This window comes from Carassius gibelio, chromosome B15, assembly GCF_023724105.1.
Source record: "Carassius gibelio isolate Cgi1373 ecotype wild population from Czech Republic chromosome B15, carGib1.2-hapl.c, whole genome shotgun sequence".
In the NCBI taxonomy this organism is placed as follows: Eukaryota; Metazoa; Chordata; class Actinopteri; order Cypriniformes; family Cyprinidae; genus Carassius; species Carassius gibelio.
This window is the reverse complement of record NC_068410.1, coordinates 1,868,284-1,881,734: the sequence shown is the minus strand read 5'-3', so window position 1 is coordinate 1,881,734 and position 13,451 is coordinate 1,868,284.

Genomic DNA, 13,451 nt, shown 5'->3' with positions numbered 1-13,451 from the left:
ATTAGTACATTTTTATGAGAACTAGTGTTTTACTTTGTTTCTATATTAAATGTAGTATTTTTTTTATATATTCTTATATATTTTTTTTTTTTTTTTTTTTTTACGATTGTTACCATTTTAAATGTATTTATTTTAATTGCAAATCTTTTAGGATTTATTTAATTTAGAGTATTTAATTATATATATATATATATATATATATATATATATATATATATATATAATTTAAAGTATTTGTTTTATTTTACATTTTTATATCATAATATTTTTGATTGCTTCTATTTTAAAAATATTTATTTCCATTTTCCCACTTTGATTAATTTATTAATTTTTTGTTTTTTTGATTTGATTAAAAAAAATTATTTAGATTTTTAACCATATATATATATATATATATATATATATATATATATATATATATATATATATATATATATATATATATATATATATATATATATATATATATATAGTATTTAATTTTAATGAGGACACCAATACATCAAAATCTTTTAAAACAGCTTGCAATGTGGCTCAAATTTGATGTTTCACCCTCAAAAGTGATGACAATAGTCTCCTTTTTCTTTTGTTAAATATAGAAAATGCATGACTTTATGAGAGCAGAAGGGTTTGTAAATGTTGTTTCAGTTTAATGGTTCAAAACTACATTTCAACTCAGCGTCACAGACCTGAATCACAAGTTTCATGTTTCGACAGCAGAGAGACGTTTAATTAAAGGTTAATTAATGGGAACTGGAGGTGGTGAATTTACACTTTCAGCTTTATTAACACACAGAGAAGAACAGAGGAGGCACAAAGGCAAAGAGTGTGACGTTGAGTCGAGTCGGTGAAGCTCAAACACAAGCAGCGAATGAGATTTCAGAGAGTTTCACAGTCTGACGAGTAATTACATTAAGAGTGAAACAATCACGGCTCTCCAGAGAGAAATTAAACTCCCCCTCGCTCCACACATCAGTCTCATGATCAACATTTACATCAGTGACGGCTTCACGTGCTCATCGTCCTCTCTGTTGAACATCATGAGCGTTGATTGTGATTGACAGGCGATGAAGACCTTTTTTTTGGTTCATTTTATCTGTAAAAGAAAGCATGGCTAATAATTCTGCATATACAGGAATATAAGGAGTTTTTCACTTCCAGCATTCATGGACAATTATATATCACTAGATACTAAATCAATAGTAGTTATTAAGGTTGATGTGGTTTGGAATTGGTAAAACGTGCTTAAAGGGGGGGTGAAATGCTCGTTTTCACTCAATCTCCTGTTAATCTTGAGTACCTATAGAGTAGTACTGCATCCTTCATAACTCCAAAAAGTCTTTAGTTTTATTATATTCATAAGAGAAAGATAGTCTGTACCGATTTTTCCCGGAAAAACACGACCGGCTGGAGGCGTGGCGTGTGACGGAGCTAAAGAATCACGAGCGCCAGTAGGCTTTTGCGTTGAGAGCATGTGGAAGCTGTGACATTACCGTGAGGGAAAAAACATCCAAAACAAACCATGGCTAACAGTCAGATTCAGACGTTTATTTATGATCCAGAATCAGATCCAGAGGCTGAAACTGAACGAGAGCAGCAGCAGCAACGACTCGCTCCGAGCGGGGCTCGAACCCGGGTCTCCGGTGGGAGGCGGATGCACTAACAAGGAGGCAGAGATATTTGAAGCAGTTTTACTCACCGCCTGCGGTTCCAACACACGATCGTGACCCTTTTTCGTTGGGATTGCATCATCCTTAAGAAATAAACGATATGCAAATCCGGCGTCAAACTGGGCCTTGTTTGTAAAACAAGCATCTTCGAAATGCAGGGAACAAACAAAATCACTTGCACAACACCGTTGATGCTCTGTAAAAATAAACTCCATCCACTGGTATATAAGGAAATTCCACTCCATCTATCGTCACACAGAGCCATACTCGAAAAAAACTTTCCGAAACTTGTGACAAAAAAAATACTCCTTCAAACGTACAACTTAATTTTTGAAACTTTGTCCATGTTTAGCATGGGAATCCAACTCTTTAACAGTGTAAAAAACTCAGTATGCATGAAATAGCATTTCACCCCCCCTTTAAGAAAGAAAAAGAAAAACAATGACTAGAATATCAACTTTTTTACTCACAAAGTTCACATAAATGTTTTTCCTCACAATTTTGCATTGTTACATTGTTTTTTAACTTGCAACTGTGAGGACAACAACAACAACAACAAAAAAGATGAGATTACTTGTTACAATTACTCTGTTTTATTCCTTATATAAATGCAATTCTTTACTCAAGTTTATTTTTTACAATTTTGAAAAAACAAAAACAAAGTCTGAATTGTGAAATTAAAAAGTCCCTTTAAATATTTTTTTTATTGTGACGGAAACACATTTTAAAGTAGAAAAACAAATAATGTTTTAATATAAATTAATATTTAATCTTAGTTCATATTTTTAATTCGATTTTAATTTTATATTTTAATTTTAGTTTTAGTTAAAAGTTTTACTGATTTGGTGTTTTTTGTCATTTGTAAAATTTGAAATATGTGTTATTTAGTGTGTATGTGTTTTGTAGGTTATATACTGTGTGTGTGTGTGTGTGTGTGTGTGTGTGTGTCAGTGTCAGTGCCAGTAATGAGAGAATTCTTATTGCATTGTGCTCATTTAATTAACACTGATTCAAACTGTCGTTTATTAATGAGGGAAACCTCAGGATTCATTTTAAATTATCTCCTGCAAAACCCCTTTCTCACCTGTCAACACACACATACACACACTCAAACTCTCTCTCGCTCTCTCTTCACGCGTGACTGTGTGTGTGTGTGTGTGTGTGTCAGTTGTTGCCTTCAGCTTTGTTGTAGGTCTGTAATGATCAGGGCAGGAATCTGTGTGGTTCATCTCTGCAGCTACTGACCCTCATACAACCTCATTACAGTCAGAACACACACACACACACACACACACACACACACACACTTGTGCAGTAACTGATCTCTGGTCTCAGGCAATAATAATAAAGATGCATGAGTGGGAAAGTGAGTTTGTGTTAGTTTTGAACTTCATGTCTAAGTCTGTAAGCTCTGAGTCTTGAGACTGGTTTCAAGGTTTTTGTTGGTTGAGTGTTTGAGTGTCGTGTCTTGCTAACAAGTTATGCATGAATTAAACAGTTTATTTTGTAATGCCATCAGTATAATGATGCAGTGATAAAGAAACAAACTACACCTGTGATCATCTTCACTCAGACGGTTATTGAGACAAAGCCTGCTGCTCGAATCAATGATTCCTCTTGATTTATTACTTCATCTTCTTATATTAGCCTCTATTTTATAAGGTTAGTCCTGTATTTTGGTAGTGACTCATGGAGGTCCAAATAAACAAATACATTTTTAATAGAGATGTTAACTTTCTATATATGTCGGATCAAAACGTTGCTCAATACATTCTTCTTTTAATTGTCTTAGTTGATGTTACATGTAGTCTAATGTTCTTTAAACGTTACAACTTCAAAAGAATGTTCACATATTGATACAAATGTAACATTCCTTTGAAGTTTTCTCTAACGTTCACATTACCAGGAAAAAATGTTTGCGAAACATTTAATGTTTGAACATTCTGAAAAACATTCAGAATAACATTTTCATAACTCAATGGCAACATTAGCACAACGTTCTTAGAACATGTTAGATTGAAAATCTACGTCAAGTCGTAAAAAAAATTTAATGCATTTGGCAAACAAATTCAGAGATTTGAAACTGGGTCCAAATGGCGAGCTTGAATCCATTCGGAGCGTCTCTCCAAAACACATCAGCTGTTTTGCACGAGGTTCATAACAACCTTCCCAAACCTGCTGTGTGCTGCTGGAGTTGCATCATGGGTAATAAAAACAGAGTCATGTTCAGGTCTCACTTCTCATGTACACTGTGCCTGTTGTTCTGTTGCGTTTGTCAAACTCCATTACTAGAAACAATTTTCCTTCCGTAAGACAAAAGAGCAAGAAAGCAGAGTGCAGCGTGCTCAAACAAACAGCCACAGACTGCTGCTGCTCTTACGTGATTGATTGACTGCTCAACACACACACACACACACACACACACACACACACGCTTCAGTAATGAAATCTGCTTTGGATGGAAGCTCAATCCCATTGATGTGATAGAAAAATGTGAATTTATGTTTTCAGAGAGAGGATGCATGTGGCTTTGTTTGCAGAAACCCAATAGACATGAAGTGCATGATTCACAGTATATACTGTAAAAATGCATACTTTTATTTTTAAATATTAACCTATATTTTATTTTAAAATGATTTTTTAAAATTAAATGGTATGTGGAAAAGCATGCAAAAAAATAAAGGGTGCACAAACAAATAATATTTAATGTGGTTTTGTTTCATGTTTATGTTTTTATGTCTTTTATTTTGGAGTTGGTGGCGTGTTTATTTATTTTGGGTCATGGTCCCAGTTTAGTCATGTGATTCTGTCTGTGTGTTATGTTATGTTTGGTTCTTTGTGTGGTTATGTGTCTTGTCTCTCATTGGTTGGTTCTTGTCATGTGACCTGTATTGTTTGACGTAAATAGCCTCATGTTGCCTATGTCCATGTATTGAATCTTGCAACCTGCTGTTGGTTAGTTTGTGTTTTCTGTTCATGCCAAGTCAAGTCTTTCTTCATTTGTTTGGATTAAGGATTTTACTTTGATTAAATAAAAGCTGCACTTGGGTTGATCACAACTCAAACTGTTTGGATCACTCCGCTTGTCGTATTTCTCACAGCTAGTGTTATAGCAAATGCCCAAATCCACTATAATGTTTTAAATAATATGTTTTTGTGTAGTTTTAAGAGTGTATTTGCCCTTGACTGGATTGCCTAGCAATTATCTCCCTTAACAGATGAAAGGATAGTGCAACAAAGATATCGCTTTCCACAGCAGATATTCAAACTAATGTTTTATTGTGAATATGAGATTGAGCTGAAGAATTAATGCTGTATCAGACGCAGGTAAACACACTCGATCAGTACATCTCTCACAATACTCCACATAACACACATACAGTGATTCCTTCGTTATTAGTTCTAAAGTGATGTTTCTGAATTAGTAACAGAGGTGTCATACAAATCAGTTTTGTACAATTGCTTTCTGACATTGTCCTTCATCTGTGTGCTTCAATAATTGAACCAATCCCATTGATGAGTTTGTTTTGGATCAGCCCGACACAAGTGTCCTACGGCATCCTTCAAGGCTGTAAAACTGTCATTTATTTTCACACTCATATAATGAGCAGATATAATGCATGTAGAACATGCGTCTGATTGTCTGAAGCAGAAACACATCAATCTCTGACTCTGTGCTGTATATGATGCTGTTAGTGAGACTGAAACTCAAAGCCTTCACTACACTATAGATGAAAACAAACACACACACACACACACATTCATGCTTTAACATGCATTTCCTCAGAACAAATGGTCATCATGACTCACACACTCGTAAGTAAGAATTTTTACAGCTAGAATTAAACCCTGATTACACTTCAATTTCACGGCCTTTTGCTGGACTGACAATAAAACCTTGTCAAGTGTCTAATTCAGGGCGGAAGCTCACGTTCACTGTCCTCTAATAAACGCACACACACACACACACACACATGCATGCAGTCGTACACAAATGCAGCTACAGTCACGCACACCCTAATAATTGATTAATTGAACACGAAGTGCCAACAGATCCAATTAGTTGACTTTATCATCTGGTTAGCACAACAGATCGTGATGGGACGCTAACAGGCTAATGTCTCTCACTGTCCTTCTGTCCGTCCGTCTCTCATCCAACATCCAGCAGCTGTTCTTCTGAGCGGCACATTCACATTCACCTTCAGTTCTGATCGGATAGATTTACACTGGCAAAACATCAGAAACATATACTGTACATGCATGTGCGCACGCAATTCAGTAATATCTGGAATAACGCTAAAAAAAAATAAAACATGAAAACATTTGTACAGTGTCTAAAGAAAATTGTATGTACGGCTTTACTGATGCGTTTGACTTTCATATTTAATTAATCGTGCAGCCCTAATGTCTGATCACTTCAAGAATCAGCACACTCTTCTCAAACATAATAATAATAATTTTAAAAAGTCAGAAAAGTGGTTTATGTTCTATCTTTCGCTCAGTTTCTGCATGTTAATCGTTTTGCTCTCCTCCTCCTCTTTCTGGCGTTCAGAGTGTCTGACCATCGTAACACTTTAATTGTGCTGAATAAAAATTATGAGCTGGAACAGCAAGAGTGTGTGTGTGTGTGTGTTCAGTAGGTTGCCTTTAATTGCCTGGTGTTCTAATTCCACTCCAAGAGACTTTTATAAATAGAGAGAGAGAGAGAGAGAGAGACCTTCAAACGACCTTCTTAATCAATTGAAAGCCGATAGCGTGAAGACGACTGCAGTTTTTCATTTCTGTTCTGCAGCCGTTACGACCTCCATCTCCTCCTTATGTTTTAAAGGAATAGTTTATCTCACTCACTTCATCTACTTACTCTCATTCAATAGCATACTCGTGACTTTATTTCATCAGTTAAACACAAACGTTCTAAGAAACATTTTTGTAACCTTTAAATAATGTAACAGTCATGTAACAGAAAACAGGACGTTTTAAATTTTGATCATATATTTTAGGTGAAAATAAAGTTAGTACAACAAACTATTTAACTGTTTGACACTGTAAGGCTGCTTTTACATGATCTGTATTGTATATAGCGCTGTATCAATAAAGGTGACTTGACTCGACTGATGTAAGAAACGTTAATGCAACTTTTAAATAACGTTATAATCACAACAACAAAACTGGACATTTAAACAATTTAGAAACAATTCGAAACAATGTTGCCACAACTTTCTTAGAACTTAAATGTGTTATGTTGATGTGTCTTAGAATACCGTGCAGTATCTACTTTTATGGTTCACTTTTTTGTATTTTTGGAGCTTTGCCGTAAAAAAAAAGAAAAGATTGTCTGTCTTTTGTGTTGAGTGGAAGAAAAACAAGGTCATACAGGATTGAAGTGACATGAAGGGGAGTGAATGATGATCGAATGATGATTTTTGGGGTCTCACTGTCCCTTTAAACATCTGAGAGCAGCACTCCGGGTGTGAAAACGGAGTAGTTAATATAAAATCTCTCTCTCTTATTTCTTTCTCCGGTCTCTGTGTGTGATCTCATTACCATTATTTCTTTCACAGTTCCAGATGCAGTGCTTGACCACGAGGTCATTACAGCACTGTGGGTCTGTCACGCTCCTGCGTAACGCTGAACAAATGGAGAAACGTTCATGCTAATATTAGTTATTCATTTGGATTTGCATAAGCCTCTCAAAGAAATGTATTGTTTAATTAAATTGAAAACTCCTTCCATCACATTGCAGCAATTCAGATTACACAATCAATAAATACACACACACACACAGTGACTGATTCTTGATTTATGACACACACACACACACACACTCAAAGGCACACATGCTTTTCACTGAAGATAGAAATGAACTGACCACACCAAACATGAAGAAATGGCAACATATAGATATAAAACAGATATCTGTTTTTTTTTTTATGATATTGTTTTTGCTAGGAGTTTGTAAATCAAATATGCTTCAAAAGGTTTTATGAATTATTTGTAACTTTTGCAAAAAAAAAAAAACATTGAACTACTAGAAAACTGCATGCTTTCAAGGATGATTTAATAGATGTGTGGAGTAAGAACATATAAGAACAAATGTAAAATCTGTTAATCTTGTAGATCATCCTTAATTGGAAAAAGCCCATTCTGACAATTTTATTAATCTGTTTATTATCAAATTTTAGTGCGCTTTAGTTTCCTAAAGGGGCTAATTTTTAATCTAGGCTCATTAAAATATGCCAACAATCTTTCCCAGGCTTAGAATGCTACATCATGAATGTATCGTCTACATAACAGTGAAATTAAACACTGTATTTATGCAAAATCAAATCTAGCGTGAGCATAAAAAGAGAGAAGAGAAGCGGTGCAAAAACAGAGCCTTGTGGAATACCACATGATAAAGTGTTGAAGCTGATGTACACTTACCCATACGGATAGAAAAACTTCAATTTAAAAGATACGACTTAATCCAGTTTAAGGCATTTCCTTTATAAGTTGTGTCGAACGCTGCTGTGAGATCTAAAAGCAAAAGTATAGTCACATTACCAACACCAGTTGCAAATTTTTATTCAAAACGTTTAATAATACTGTTTCTGTACTATGGTGCTTTTTAAAACCTGATTGAAATGTTTCACAAATATAATTTTCATCAAGGAAATTACTCCAGTTAAGAACTTGGACAGACATGGAAGTTTTGAGATTGGTCTGTAGTTGCTCAGATTGCTCTTATCTAGATTTTTGTTTTTATTTACAAGGGTTGAACTAAAAAGCTCGCAGTGATGGGTGAAACAGAGTTCATCGAAACTGAATCAGTAAAAAAAATTCACTGTTTCGAAGCGCTCCAATAGGATTGCTTATTTTGAGTCATTTGATTCAAATGGGGACTTTAAATCACATACCGTGCATTATTTGATATAGATCTGACCTTTGGAGTGAATTAAATTAAATTAAATTAAATTAAATTAAATTAAATTAAATTAAATTAAATTAAATTAAATTAAATTAGCTAATGCTTTTATCCAAATTACGGGGCATTCAGGCTAACATTTATTACCTAACATTTTGGGTTGAGTAAAAATGAAGTTAAATAGAAATTAAGTTAAATGCTTCTTAACTACACAAAATAAAATGTGTCTAAATCCAATTCATATAATTTCATAAGGCAATATAAATATAGTCTTCATAACAGACATTAACATTAAAAGGTAAATATATATATATATATATATATATATATATATATATATATATATATATACATAATTTTTTTTTTTTTAATTTAAATTTTAAATTTCTTTTTTTTAATTACATATATATATATATATAATTTTTTTTTTTTTACACAACAGTCAATTACCTCCAAACACTTGTAGTTTGTCAGCATTTATGTTTTGTGTACCTATGTAAAGTATGTTTCTGGACCAAAATGTTGGCATGGGACTACAAAAACAAATAAAATGATAATGTTATATGAATAAATAAACTGATGATGAAAATTATAATGTTTTTTAAACTAAAGTTGTTTTTGAGTTCTTGATGTGAAGTGAGGAGAATTTTTATTAGGTGACCATGAATGAAAACACATTAGACTTGCTCTGCCTTTTATGTTGGGACTGATAAGTTCTCTCCTTGCCAGGTGGCTTTTCCCTTTAAATCTGTTTGTTTTGTAATTAATTATTTTCATACGAAGCAAAAGAGACTCTGGAGACATCTGTGTGTTTGTAAATAAAATGTAAAGTGGGAAATTGCTTGCGTTTTGCATACTTTTACACAAATTCTCATCATAAATTATATTATCAGCTCAACAGTTTGAGAGAAAAGTTGAAATGCAGCAGTACTGAATTGGAGAACGTTGTTTCTTCTGCATGTTCAGCTTCAGATGAAGCAGGAAAAGAGTCATGATCGGTGACACACAGAAATTAAGCAGAAATCTCTCTTAAATATTTATTTCACTTCATAGCATTTTTTCTCTTCTATTTCCAAGTTTAAATTAGATTTGAATCCCACATTTTCTCAGGCGCTTGGACCTCACTGTATATTTTATTAACATGAAATATTAAATACTCAAAGCTCATTCCTACTATTCCTATCAACATATATCTGACCCATGCATTTATGTATTAATACATAATCACTGTAATTTGTTTAGTCTTGTATTACACTGAAATGTAGAAATAACCCATAAAATCAGAGCTCATGGTTCACATTTTTCATTTATAATAACATAATCCAGATGTTACAGGCATTTTAAATTCTTTTAAATTCTGAGCTTTTATCTCGCAATTTAGATTTATTTTTATTTATTTTTTCTGAATCCTGAGTTTATATCTCGTAATTCTGACTCTCTGACTTCTACTTTTCTAAGTATTGCAAGTTTGTATCTCAAAATATATTAATACATAAAAAATATATTATTCAAAATTGATACCGGTCATTTTGACTTTGTTCAAATTATTAGGACTTTAATCTCACAATGCTTCAATTTAGTTTATTTAATTTTGATTTATATAAATTTAGGTTTATAGATTTATGTATCAAAATAATTACAGGTTTATTCTCAAAATGGCATTGATGTATTTTTTTATTTTTTGGCACTGAACCGCTTTTATATTTAAAAAAAAAAATCAGAATTGTAAGACAAAACTTTGGAATTACATTTTTTTTTTTTTTTTTTTTTAATATAAGCTTCCATAATGGAAGTTGCATAAAGCCAGACAATCAGGAGATTTCTGGTTTTGTGTGGAATATACAAAACAAGTGTATCCTAAGAGGCAGCATAATAAGGCTGCTTACATTCTGGACAGTCTTCAAGATGGGAACGTGTACATGATCCCTAAAAGAGAGAGAGAGAGAGAGACAGACAGAGAGAGAGAGAGAGTGAGTGAGAGAGAGAGGGAGCACTCAGGGGTGATGGATCGAGTGGCCGCTGTGTCTTCTCTCTGGCCATCCATATGGAATGATATCATACTTTCATCTCCAGAGTATAGAGGGGGAGGGGCACGAGCAATGACATCAGAATATTAATGAGGCGTGACAGAGCTGAAGTCACTTTCTTTCTGGCAGTGAGCCACGCCTCTTTAATAGAGCCACGCCCCTTCTGACCAGCAGCAGCAGTAGACAGCTGTCACATTCTGTGCCTGATTTCCATCCACTTCACTTACACACAAACACACACACACTGACTCTTCAACACTATCACTATGTTCTGAAGCTCAGAAAAGCAACCAATGCCTACAAATCAAGCCAATGTCATACACACCCTGGAGTGAGACACACACACACACACACATGTGTGTGCACAAATGCTGGCGCCGCTCTTTTGCCACTGGCAGGATGTTTTGTGAGAAATTCAGATTTCTTTGGCACGCATGAAAAAGGAAGCTGTTTTACATTATTTTAAGGCCCGGACACAATCACAGCTGCTTCTGTTGTCTCTCTTCAGGCTTGGCGTGTGTGTGTGTGTGTGTGTGTGTTTCTCTGGTGGGGTGATTAAATCCAGATAAAGGGATGTGCCACATGCGTTCCACCCGCTTGTGTGCTTCAGCATGCAGGGTGTGCGCTGCACGGGGTGATCATCATCCGCTCCACAGCCACTCCCACTAATCACATTTACAACACACACACATCCATTCACATGCTGCAGAACCGTTTATAGTTCCCCAAAGATCCCAGTTCTTAAACAAACCACTTTTTTATATTGAGAACTTGATAATAATCTATAGAACCTTTTGAGCAACTCTTAAAAATAAAGGTTCCAAAAGGATGTTTTTGCAGTGATGCCATAAAATAAGCATTTTTGTTCGCAGAAAATGTTCAGGAAATATTCTTAAGAAAAATCTAAAGAATCGACTATAAATAACCTTTTCTGGTTCTTTAGGAACCATGGATGTTCAAGGTTCTTCACAGAACCATTGATGCCAATAAAGAACCTTTATTTTTAAGAGAGCAGAAATCAGGGGCGGATCTAGAAAAATATTGATGGGGTGGCGAGAAGGGGGCAGGAATTTTATTCGGGGTGGCAACATATGGCAGACGTATATGTACTGAATTTAGTCACAGTTATCACAGATTGATGATAAATATATGTGCACACTACAAAAGGACACAGCTATCATTTACAAACTTAATCTCATGCAATCAATGTCTTGCATTTGAAACAGTTCATATAAGGAATAAGTGACCATACCCCATAAGCACCACACACTCACTAATGCATACAGTATGCATCCACATGTCATTAAGAGCGTTATAAAAGATTCAGTGTTATCAATATGTCCATTTATTATAAGAAACACAAGATTTTAACAGCCAATGACATTTCCAGTTGGGGAGACTCAACTGATTTTCTACAGTTTAGTGTTAATCATCATCTAACTCAACCAGTCAAGAGCTACATTTAGCCTTAGATGTTATATGAATATGGTCCTGAAGCATAGCTTTTATTAGCTGACAATAATCATAAATAAATAAACATTATAGGCACAAATTGTTTCTGAAAAATATGGTGTTATTGTTTTGGCAAGTTTAAATTAAAACTTCTATGAAAACTTGTGTGATATTCCTTTAAAATAATGTTTTAGTATATCTTTTTTTAAGTATATTTTACTAAGCAATTTCTTACATAATTTCTTTGAGTTAGACCAAACTTTTATGTTGGTGGGTTGTAACCAGAGTTTCTGTGTTTTTTAATTAACTATTATTATTAGCTAATAGGAAGTATATCATATCAAGTATACTAATATTTGAAGTATAGCATACTCTACTGTGCAATAGTACTATATTTTTGTTTGAATTTCTTCAAGTTATACCAAAATGTTATTTTGACAGGTTGTCATAAAGACCTTGCCGTTTCTGTCAGTCTGTGTATACGATACGAATTAAGCCATTTTAAAGGCTATTGATGGCTTAGGTCTGTTTTTATAGCAACAACAACAACAACAACAAAATATTACAGTATATTAATACTTTGTAAATTATTAGAGTTTGGGGTTCGCGAATCATTTGAGTCAGTTCGGGAGTTCTTAGCGGGTTCGCGAATCATTTGAGTCAGTTTGTGAATCGCGAATCATTTTAATCAGTTCGGGAATTCGGAGCGGGTTCGCGAATCATATGAGTCAGTTCGGGAGTTCAAAGCGGGTTCGCGAATCATTTGAGTCAGTTTGGAGATCGCAAACCATTTGAATCAGTTCGGGAGTTCGGAGCGGGTTCGCGAATCATTTGAGTCAGTTATGGGGATCGCGAATCATTTGAGTCACTTTGGGAGTTCGGAGCGGGATCGCGAATCATATGAGTCAGTTCGGGTATCGCAAACCATTTGAATCAGTTCGGGAGTTCGCGCTCGTAAATTTTCAAATTGGCCATAACCTTTAATTCGTTGCTGCCAACTGGGGTGGCAGCAGGGGTGGCGAGGCTATCTTTTAGGGTGGCATTTGCTAAGAAAAAAAGGTTCTTTTAAGAACTGTTCACTGAGTCTTTGGGAAACCAAAAATAGATCTTCACTCTTATAAAGATTCCAAAAGTGTGTTTTCACAATGATGCCTTTGGAGAACCATTTTTTGTGTCCCAAAAGAACCTTTCTGTAAACTGTTCTTAAATGAACCATCAATGACAATATAGAACATTTTTTGATAATTGACTGATAAATAAATAAAATAAAATAAAAATAAATAAAATGTTTCTTCTACGTCATCACTGCGAAAACTCCCTTTTAGAACATTTATTTTTAAGAGTGGAAATAACGTTTTATTCCACTATAAATAATATTTTGTGCAATGAAACTTTCCA